Genomic DNA, 10,774 nt, shown 5'->3' with positions numbered 1-10,774 from the left:
TTGCTTTTGTCAAGGGGAATCTCATTGATTCTGAAACCACTGGATTCTTTTCACTTTTTATATTTCTTGTACTCTCTTGACGTTTGACTCTCTTCATCACTCTTCATTCTGAATCCTCTCTTCTCCTTCCTGAATGCCATATTCTGCTGTTCTTTCTCTAGTGTTCTTGTCCGTTGCCTCTTTATAGACTGTTCCTATTGGTTTGTCCTTATAAGGATAGGGTTTTTTCTCGAACCTTTTCTTTTTTTTAATAACCATTTTTACTGAATTATAGTTAATTTACAATGTTGTGTTAGTTTCAGGTGTACAGCAAAGTGATTCAGTTATACATATATACATATATTTGTGTTCTTTTTCATATTCTTTTCCATTATAGGTTATTACAAGATATTGAATATAGTTCCCTGTACAATACAGTAAGTCCTGTTGTTTACCTATTTTATATGTAATAGTATATATATGTAATCCCTAGCTCCTAATTTATCTCTCCCCCCCCACTATCCCCTTTGGTAACAGCAAGTTTGTTTCCTACTTCTGTGTCTTTTTATGTTTTGTAAATAAATTCATTTCTATCATTTTTTTAGATTCCACATATAAGTGATATCATATGATATTTGTCTTTCTCTGTTTGACTTACTTCACTTAAATGATAATCTCTAGGTCCATCCATGTTGCTGCAAATGGCATTATTTCATTCTTTTTTATGGCTGAGTAACATTCCACCCATTCCACTATGTATATATATGTATGTGTATGTATATATATATGTATATATATATACGGCACATCTTCTTTATTCGTTTACCTGTCGGTGGACATTTAGGTTGCTTCCATGTCTTGGCTATTGTAAATAGCGCTGCTATGAACATTGGAGTGCATATTTGCTTTCCAGTTACAGTTTCCTCCAGATATATGCCCAGGAGTGAGATTGCAGGATCATATGGTAGTTCTATTTTTAGTTTTTATTTTTAAGGAACCTCCATACTATTCTCCATAGTGGCTGCACCAATTTACATTCCCACCAATGGTGAACTTCTCCTTGTATCGCTACAAGTTCTCCCTAGATGATATTATCCATTTCAGTCGCCCTACCATTTATATTCCAAAATCATTTTCTTTGTCCCGGATCAGTCTTCTCCCCTCCAGAGACATCGTATTTGACCACTACTAATTCTTTATTCTTTATTACTCTACACATTTCTAACTCAGTAAGTTTCAATCAGAAAGCACGGTTTTCTCTTTCTACTTTTTTTTAATGCCAAGATTCTTTCGTGATGTCCTAACCTTAGTGAACACCTGGTTGTCAATCCTGCTGATCAAACAGGAAAATCAAGAAGCATCCTTGAATCTCTCCTTCAGAATCTACAACCAAATCAAAAAGGTACCATCTAGTCTACATCCTTAGTAACTCTTAAATCCAAGCATTTTTTTCTGATTTCTTTGTTCAAGCCCCATCTATTTGTCTTGTAAGTCTCTTCAGGCAACTCTCCTTCCTGGCCCCAGCTTTGACTTCTCAATCCATTCTCTACTTTGTAGCCATGGTGATCTTCTAAAACACAAGTTTGACATAATCATAATTTTGCATAAACTAAGTGGCTTACATACCCTTTAAAATGAATTGCTAACCTATTGGAATGCTTTGTTTTAATTTTAACTTAAAATCTCATTCTTGTCTACCTCCTTAAATGACATTTTTGCCACTCCTTAACACATTTTCTGCTCCTCTGTCCTGTCACCCAGGATGACTTGTCGTTACATGAATTATTTGTGCTCACTTGGCATAGGTCCTCTCTGGGGATCTAGGCTGCTCTTTTAACCAACAGTGTCTGCTCCTTACCTAACCTCCTTCATGGGCTAAGCTTACTTCAACTTCAGAGTTTATCAGGGTCATTCTGTTCCTTCTTCCCTGAGGGTTTTTCTGACTCTTCTCTCCAGAACCAGGACAAAAGGTGCTCTGCTGTGCCCCAAGCCTCTTCCCTCACAGCACTCATCCTTTGATATTGGAATCATCTCTTCCTGCTTCTGCCTCTGACCTGCAAGCTCAAGGGTAGGACATCCATGCTGTGGTTCTTTGTATCGTCAGCATTGAGCAGAGTGTTTGGCATAGAGCTGGGCTCAACAAATGTCTGTGTAATGAATGAAAGAATGAATGTGCTAAAGAAATTACCCAGTGACATCTGAACAGGTACAAGCCATGCAAAGATACAGAAAGTGCACTGATTAAGGGATTGGCCTCACTAAATCACGAAGTTAGAATCGTGTTTTGGAAGAAGTATATACTATCTCACAGAGTAGAAGGGAAAAGAGCAGATAGCAAGAAAGAATAATGGCTGGAATAAAGGCAGAGAGAGGAAAGAGAGGCACTGGCTCAGCTGTAGTGGCCAAGATGCTCACAATTATAAAGACATCAGAAGATGTGGAAAGATATTTATTCTTAATTAATTCCTATAAAAACTAATCCTGTTCATTATGCTCATCAATAAACACCCTTGGCTTTGTAAAAGAGATTCTCAATAAATACTAAGCCTTGAATCTCTTGAAGATCTCTGGCCACACATTCCTGCTGTTTACACTGTTAACGTGTAATATTTCCTAAAGGTGGCATGTTGAATAGCGTACTCTAACCCAATGGGATGAATCATGTGGATATTTAAAACAAACAGAGCATGCTATTATATAAAATTCTTATGCTACTTTTGCTCATACCCAGCTTACAGACTTTAAAATCCAAGGAGAAGAAGCACAAAACCTATTCAAACCTATTCTAGGACACTTCATTAAAAGAAGATAAGTCAACCAATCCCTATAAATGAATGCATCTTCTGTTACCATAAAAGGGTTCTCCTTTTTCTATCATCACTCTGTAATCCTAGAAATACTTCCCAACTTGATGTGAGAGGTATTCAACTAAAAGTTGTAAAAACAGCCTCTCCTCAATGTCTCCCTTCTATTTGATTATTTTAGGAAAAAGTAAGTCCATGTAATGCCCCTTTCTCTTAATTTCTTTGGCTGACCTCCAAAGAGTAGCTGTCAGCTGGTGTTAGCTAAATAAGTATGAGCCATGGCCCATGGCCCGTTTATTGTCAGTCACTTGGATGGGAATATGCCTCCTGTATTAGCATTGCTGAACGTCAGGATTTGGGACCATCAATATAATTTTCTACAGTCTGACACCCAAAGACTGAGTAAGGACATCAGGAACTGTTATAAAAACAGACACGCAAAAAAAACCCATGGATATACTCTCTATGTTTAAGAAGCATTGTATTCAGATACAATTAAATCTCTCTTTATCAAGGAAGTCTTTTATGATTAACCTCATCTGCCATCTCTTACCTGGCAACCTCAACTTGTATTTACTTATGTTTAATATTTTAATTGTTATTGTTTAATATTGTTTAATATGTTGCTCTGTTAATGTAGTCTTCATTCATGTGTGTGTTTGTGTGTCTGTATGTGTGTGTTCTGTCTCCTCATTTAGACTGTCAGCTGATTAAAGATGAGATTTCTGCCTTATCTTTTTGTGTCCTTTCTCAGCTCTTTCTAGAGTACCACATCTACGTTAATTTTGAGTATATGCTAAATAAAAATAGAGAAATAGTCTTGCTTGTGATTCTCAGACACGCTCAGTTCTATAAATTATCATAATATTGTTTTCTTCCAATTGCCTAAACAAAAAGAGCCTGAGTAAGACATCACACAAAATTTCTCAACTTATAGATCATCCTTCTGAAATAATCTGAATATATCATCTTTATCTGTAGCCATAAAAACATGGATGTAAGAATAAATATAATTTTATCAAAAAAGAGTAGTATCTACATTTTTATACAATTATTTTTTTCATTTGATATTATAAATTTTATTATTAACAATTGAATTTTTGATTATAAAATTGTGATTAGATATTTATTATACAGGAACTTATACTTTTCTGGATTTCCCCCATCAAATAAATGCACATAGTACTGTGTCACAAAGGAATCAATTCACATGAACAAATATAGCTTCAAAGTTGCAAGAAATTATGAATTTTATTCAAAAATCTATCAATGCCTGGGAGAAAAGAGTAACAATTTCATCTAGGACATCTTGCATTACATCTGCCTAGACTTCTAAAAAAAAAAGATAATAAACCAAAAAAAGTATTGATTCAATCTTTTAAATATATAGAGACACAGGAGCATCTAAAACATAATGTTTTTTAAATGCAAACTTAGTTCTTTAATATGGGATGATCATACAACCCGGAATGCCTCTGGCAATCCTGGTTAAGACTTTTTAACATTTGTTCTAGACTTTTCATTTTTCACTTATTTTTTGTTGTAGTTGTTCTTACTGCTGTTGTTATTAACTGTTGTCCTAAAATAGGTCAGGATGAGTTCAGTAGATCTCCAGTTAACGTTAAATCTCACCCAGTAATGTGGGAGACATATACATAGCAAAGAGATGTCTCATTTTAATACATCTTTTTTTACCCTAGTCTGATACAATGTGGTCATGCCAGGTGCTTGCTGATAAAATTAAGTGCATCCAAGAGTGGCTACTACTTCTGGTCTCTGGTGAAAGTAAGAGAAATATGTGATGCTGCCGCTGACCCCGCTGGCCACGTGATGCACCAGCCAGTTGTGCTTTGGCTGATGCCACTGCCAATGAGAGCACAAAGCTGCCAGGAGCCAGGTCAGAGGGCAAAGCAGAAAATGATAGATTCAAGTATATCTGATATGTATGGGGAGAAAATAGAGGCTGAGAAGTTTTAACTCTTATACAGAGCAGTTTCTTGTCACATATTGTATATCTATTAAAATCTACATTCATTTATTTATTTTATTTTTGATTATAATTGTATTTTAAAATTTCACAGTAAGTCATCTTGGATTTTGAATCTCCATTTTCAGAGAAACATGGTGATGCACAAAATGCTCCTTTCATCAAATGTGGAAAGTGTTTGGTTACTAATTCTTTACATATTTTTCTGTCACCCTTATCTCCTTAAAGAATTCCAATTACATGTACATTAGGCTACTTGAAATTGTAACATATCACTTATATGTGGAATCTAAAGAAGCTAAACCCATAGAAAGAGAGGCTAGAATGGTGGTTACCAGCGTCTGGAAGTGGGGGAAATTGAAGATGTTGGTCAAAGAGTACAAACTTCTAGTTATAAGATGAGTGAGTTCTGGGGATCTAACATACAGATAGTACTGTTAATAGTGCTGTATTATAATCTTGAAAGTTGCTGAAAGAGTAGATTAGATTTTAAATGTTCTCACCACAAAAAAAAAGAAATGCTAATTATGTGACATGATAGATGTGTTAGCTAAAGCTATGACATTAATCATTTTGCAATTAAAAATATATCACATCAACACATTGTACAGCTTAAACTTACACAGTGTTTATATCAATTATATCTCAATAAAGCTGGAAAAAATATAGACTCACAAATAGTAAATATATCTTGAAAGGAATGTTTTAATTTTCAAATTTTATAATTGCACTTTGGAAATCCTAACTTTTAGAAAAAATTTTGTGATATGGCCCTATGTTTACTTGAATGAATTTATACTCAACATTGGAATAGAATGAAATTGACAAGGTCTACAATTTTACAGTAACTGGATTTGGTGAATAATTCAAACAAATCACAAAATAAGGACAATTCATTTGGTGAGCTCTGTAATGCAAAAATATTTGTCAGAAAATGTATTTTGAATGAAGTAAAAAAGACAGAACATGAAAATATTTGGGCTAAAGTAGTCACACATTTCAGTATAGAAAAAAAAGAACATTAAGATGCCCTCTATTTAGTAGTATTTTCTTGAGTTTATGAAGTGCCTTAAACTCTATAAAGTATTTCTTATTTTAAAATATGATCCACAGAGAAAAGTCAATTGGAGGTATCGAGAACTTTAAATTATGAAAATAAAAGGCAATTTTGAAAAAGACAGAAAATTTTATATAGAAAAGACTCCATTGGGGAAAAAAATTCTTTTTTATTGAAATATATCAATGACATGCTATGAGAGACAGATATGATTAAGAAAACTGGATAGACTATGTAAAATATTTACTAAAAATCTTTTTGTTTATTTTAATTATTAATATTCAGATAGTCAACATACTTTTAAAAAATTGTTTTATTGTACAATACATGAACATATATTTTCAGAAAGAATTTTTGTTTTGAAAATAGTTTCTGATTTAGAACTATTTTATAGGATGATATTTAGTAAATATTTCAAAGTTTTATGATTTCAATTATTTTCAACATAGTCTGCCGTTCATATAATTGCATTGTTTGAACAGTAAATTACATAACATTCTCACTCTCAGACCTACATGTGAAGCCTCAGGTGGTTCTGCTCCCTGCAATGTGTACTTGCTGTTGCCTTTCTGGTTCAACCTGAGCTACTACTGCTCTCAGGAAAGAAATGGCCCAGGAGTGGCAAAGCCAGAGAACTGTAGCCTTCTGTCCTGAACTCTGAAATGAGAGTAGGGCCTGTTGAGTACTGCAGACTTTTATAATAACTTTAGACATTCCTCCCTCCCTCCCCAAATTATCAAGTTTTTCTGGAAAACATTTGATGCCTCATGATCAGGGAATGAAGAAACGGGGGTTAAATCCTGAAGACACACACTAGTTAAATGCTTGTTAGACTTTGTGACTTTGAGCTATGATTATCAAATATCTTCTCATTTAATATTTGAAAGAAGACTTGAAGTACCCAGGAAAATGGTGACATGGGGAGATCTGTGAGAACACATCCATTTTTTCAATTGGCAAACATTGAAATATGTCTTCATTATTTTTTAAAAAAAGAACATATTTCTAACACAAATCTGGCAAACAGACACACACGCACATTATGTGTCTTCTTTTGCATTGAATATAAGTGATAAAATTTTAAATAATATATAAGCAAAGTAAAGTAAATAATTCCTAAAAGTAATCCACCATCTCAACCAAGCAGGATTTATTCCAGGAAAATTCAAATATGGCTCATTTGTCTAAACTATGAATATATATATGTCATTAAGAGATTAAAAATGCATATCTGACCATCATTTAAGAAAACCCAAATTTAATACTCATTCCTGACTTTGTTTAAAATTTAAAACTTAAAAAAAAGGAATAGAATATTTAAATAATGCATAATACCTATCTTTAATGAAAAATCTATGTTATACTTAACTGTGAATCACTAGACTCATTTCTTTTAGAGTCTAGAAACAAGCTACATGGTTATTACTCTTCAATACTTTTTAAGTGAAAACTGCTAAGTAAAATAGCACATAAACTAGAAAGAAGAGGAGATTTAGTTATTGTATAGAAGAAAATAAATTTTTCTTTAATTGCACTGTGAGATTAATATAAATAGAAAATATAAAGGATTAAATTGAATGATCCCCATAATTACTAAGTAATTTCTAAGAATTAACTATATAAATAATAAATATACATAAGGAAGAAATAAAATAGCTTATTCATTTGAAATCATGTTAAACCTTATTAGAAACCACACAGAGATAAACAGGAATTAAAATTACAATCAGTTGCTACATGTTCCTAGAAGTAGCAAGAAAATAAAAGAGCTCAATGTTCCATTGCCAGCAAAGTCCTAGTGAGGCTACTTACTACTAGTGGTAAGTTGATACATTTGTCACCAATACACTTACACAAATATGTAGAAGGGATAATTTTAAATACAAAGTATGATTACTTTCCTCCTTCCTTCTTTGAATTCTTTACCTTTCTTCCACCATCTGGGTATCAGCCTTCCTTTTTGGTGCACAATGCCTCATGCTGGAAGACAGAAGTCAACTGAAATGCTGAGAGAAGGTTTTAAACTTACTCTTCCCCACCCCAAAAGTCTTATAATAAGTGTCATTTTCTTTCCCAACACTTATTGGAAGATCATGAGCCAAAGCCAGAAGGAACAAAACATAAAGGATTTAAAATTAAGTATAAAGCAGCAGAAAAAGGCAAGGTAGGACATAAGCAGAGTCTCCTCTTCACTGGGAAATACGCTACATGTTCAGTCAGATGGTGAGAGGGTGGTGCTGTGCCCAGGGTTTAGACACTCTCTGAGCCTCTGAGTTATTTGTCCACCCTATCTTCAGCGGTCTTGGCCTTAGAGGGTGATATGGCAATATAAAAGATGAGAGGGTGTGGAGAGAAGGGAACCCTCCTACACTGTTGCTGGGAATGTAAATTGGTGCAGCCACTATGGAGAATAGTATGGAGGTTCCTTAAAAAACTAAAAATAGAACTACCATATGATCCCGCAATCCCACTCCTGGGCATATATCCAGAGAAAAACAGGGTCCAAAAGGATACATGCACCCCAATGTTCATTGCAGCACTATTTACAATAGCCAAGATATGGAAGCAACCTAAATGTCCATCGACAGAGGAATAGATAAAGAAGGTGTGGCACATATATGCAATGGAATATTACTCAGCCATTAAAAAGAATGAAATAATGTCATTTACAGCAACTTGGATGGACCTAGAGGTTGTCATACTGAGTGAAGTAAGTCAGACAGAGAAAGAGAAATATTATATGATGTTGCTTCCATGCGGAATCTAAGAAGAAATGATACAAATGAACTTATTTACAAAACAGAAACAGACTCACAGACTTAAAGAACGAACTTACAGTTACCGGGGGGAAGGGTAGGGGGAAGGAATAGTTAGAGAGTTTGGAACTGACATGTACACACAGCTATATTTAAAATGGATAACCAACAGAACCTACTGTATAGCACAGGGAATTCTGCTCAATATTATGTAGCTACCTAAATGGGAAAAGAATTTGAAAAATATGTATAACTGAATCACTTTGCTATATACCTGAAACTATCACAACATTGTTAATCAACTCTACTCCAATACAAAATAAAAAGTTAAAAAAAAAAGATTTCCTAACAGTAACCCTCTAATAATTTTTGGGATATTTGAGAGCAGTTCTATCTTGTACTTTATTACTCAAAAGGTGGCCTGCAAAGGGCTCCCAGCCTCTAAGAGTAGACTTGCAATCTGCATGACGGTGGGTCCTGTCCAAGGCAAGGTAGCTAGGGTGGTAGAGAGATTGGGTGGGAGTGGCAGAGGTTGGAAGGTGTCTCTGCAGACAGAACTGAGGGCAGTCCAGAGAGGTCTGATCTGAATGTGGTTCCTGGAATTTCTAAACCCAGAGAATCAGGGGGATGGTGGGTAAGCTTAAATCCATACTCAGAGAGGAACTAGGGTTCAAGAGACTGGAGAGAATGCAGACAAGGTGCCCAGATTCATGGATCATGTGACCAGAGGGAGACTAGAGAGCCCAGACATAGCAAGAGCTCCCTCAAAACAATCTACACCTCAGCAGAGACCAATGGGAAGAAGAGCCATTTGTTCAAACACCCACTTGCTGATATCAGGGAGACTTGAGTGTCTCCCAAAGAATTACCCCCAAGGAAGAAGATAAGCATCGGGCCTAAATCTAACTCAATATTTATTTTTAAAAACAGACATTATTTCTAAAGTAGAAATGAATGATGACCTTGAATTGTATGATTTTTTTTTATTTTTTCGGTACGCGGGCCTCTCACTGTTGTGGCCTCTCCAGTTGCAGAGCACAGGCTCCGGACGTGCAGGCTCAGCAGCCATGGCTCACGGGCCCAGCCGCTCCGCGGCATGTGGGATCTTCCCGGACCGGGGCACGAACCCGTGTCCCCTGCATCGGCAGGCGGACTCTCAACCAGTGCGCCACCAGGGAAGCCCTGAATTGTATTATTTAAAAAAAATGTCTATCAGTATAAAAAGAGGTTGGTGAGTTGCATTGATTTCAGTTATAGAAAAAGTAAGTTAAACCTTTGCTCTGTTTAGTTCAAATTTATAAGCCTGAGATTTATGAGCCTAATAGCTTTTAAAGTCATACTCACTAAGCAGCAGTTTTGTGAGGCACTGTGATGGTATATAAAACGTCTTAAAACTTAGGAATTTTGCTCCTTGTAATCTTAAAAATATAGTTTTGGGGACTTATGTACAAGAATTTCATTACGTTATTAACTATAATGGAGGGAAATGATGCACAACTTAAATGTCTATGATAGAGGAAAAAGTAATATTTTAATGCAGTTACTAGAAATTATGTTTTGTGAAAATATTTAATGGAATAAAGCTGCTAACAATACAATATTCACTATGTAAACAGAATACCAAAAAGGTGGTTGGAGGAAACTGTTATTTTTTATACTTTTAGTATGTTTGAAATATTTAAAATATTCAATATTAAAAAAAATAAACTTACTATATGATCACATAAAACTCCTGGAAGAAAACATAGACAGTACCCTCTTTGACATCAGTCTTAGCAATATTTTTTTGGCTATGTACCCTCAGGTAAGAGAAACAAAAGCAAAAAATAAATAAATAAATGAGACTACATCAAACTAAAAAGCTTTTGCACAGCAAAGGAAATTATCAATAAAATGAAAAGGAAGCCTACTGAATGGGAGAGACCATCTACAAAAGCTATATCTGATAAGGGGTTATTGTCCAAAATATACAAATAACTCATACAACTCAACATCAAAAACCAAGCAATCAGATTAAAAAATGGGCAGAGGACCTGAATAGACATTTTTCCAAAGAAGACATACAGATGGCCAACAGACGACTGAAAAGATGCTCAACATCGCTAATCATCAAGAAAGTGCAAATCAAACCCACTATGAGATATGATCTTATACCTGTCAGAATGGCTATTATAAAACACAACAAATAACA

This window comes from Globicephala melas, chromosome 14, assembly GCF_963455315.2.
Source record: "Globicephala melas chromosome 14, mGloMel1.2, whole genome shotgun sequence".
Taxonomy (NCBI): Eukaryota; Metazoa; Chordata; class Mammalia; order Artiodactyla; family Delphinidae; genus Globicephala; species Globicephala melas.
This window is presented reverse-complemented; position numbering follows the sequence as displayed.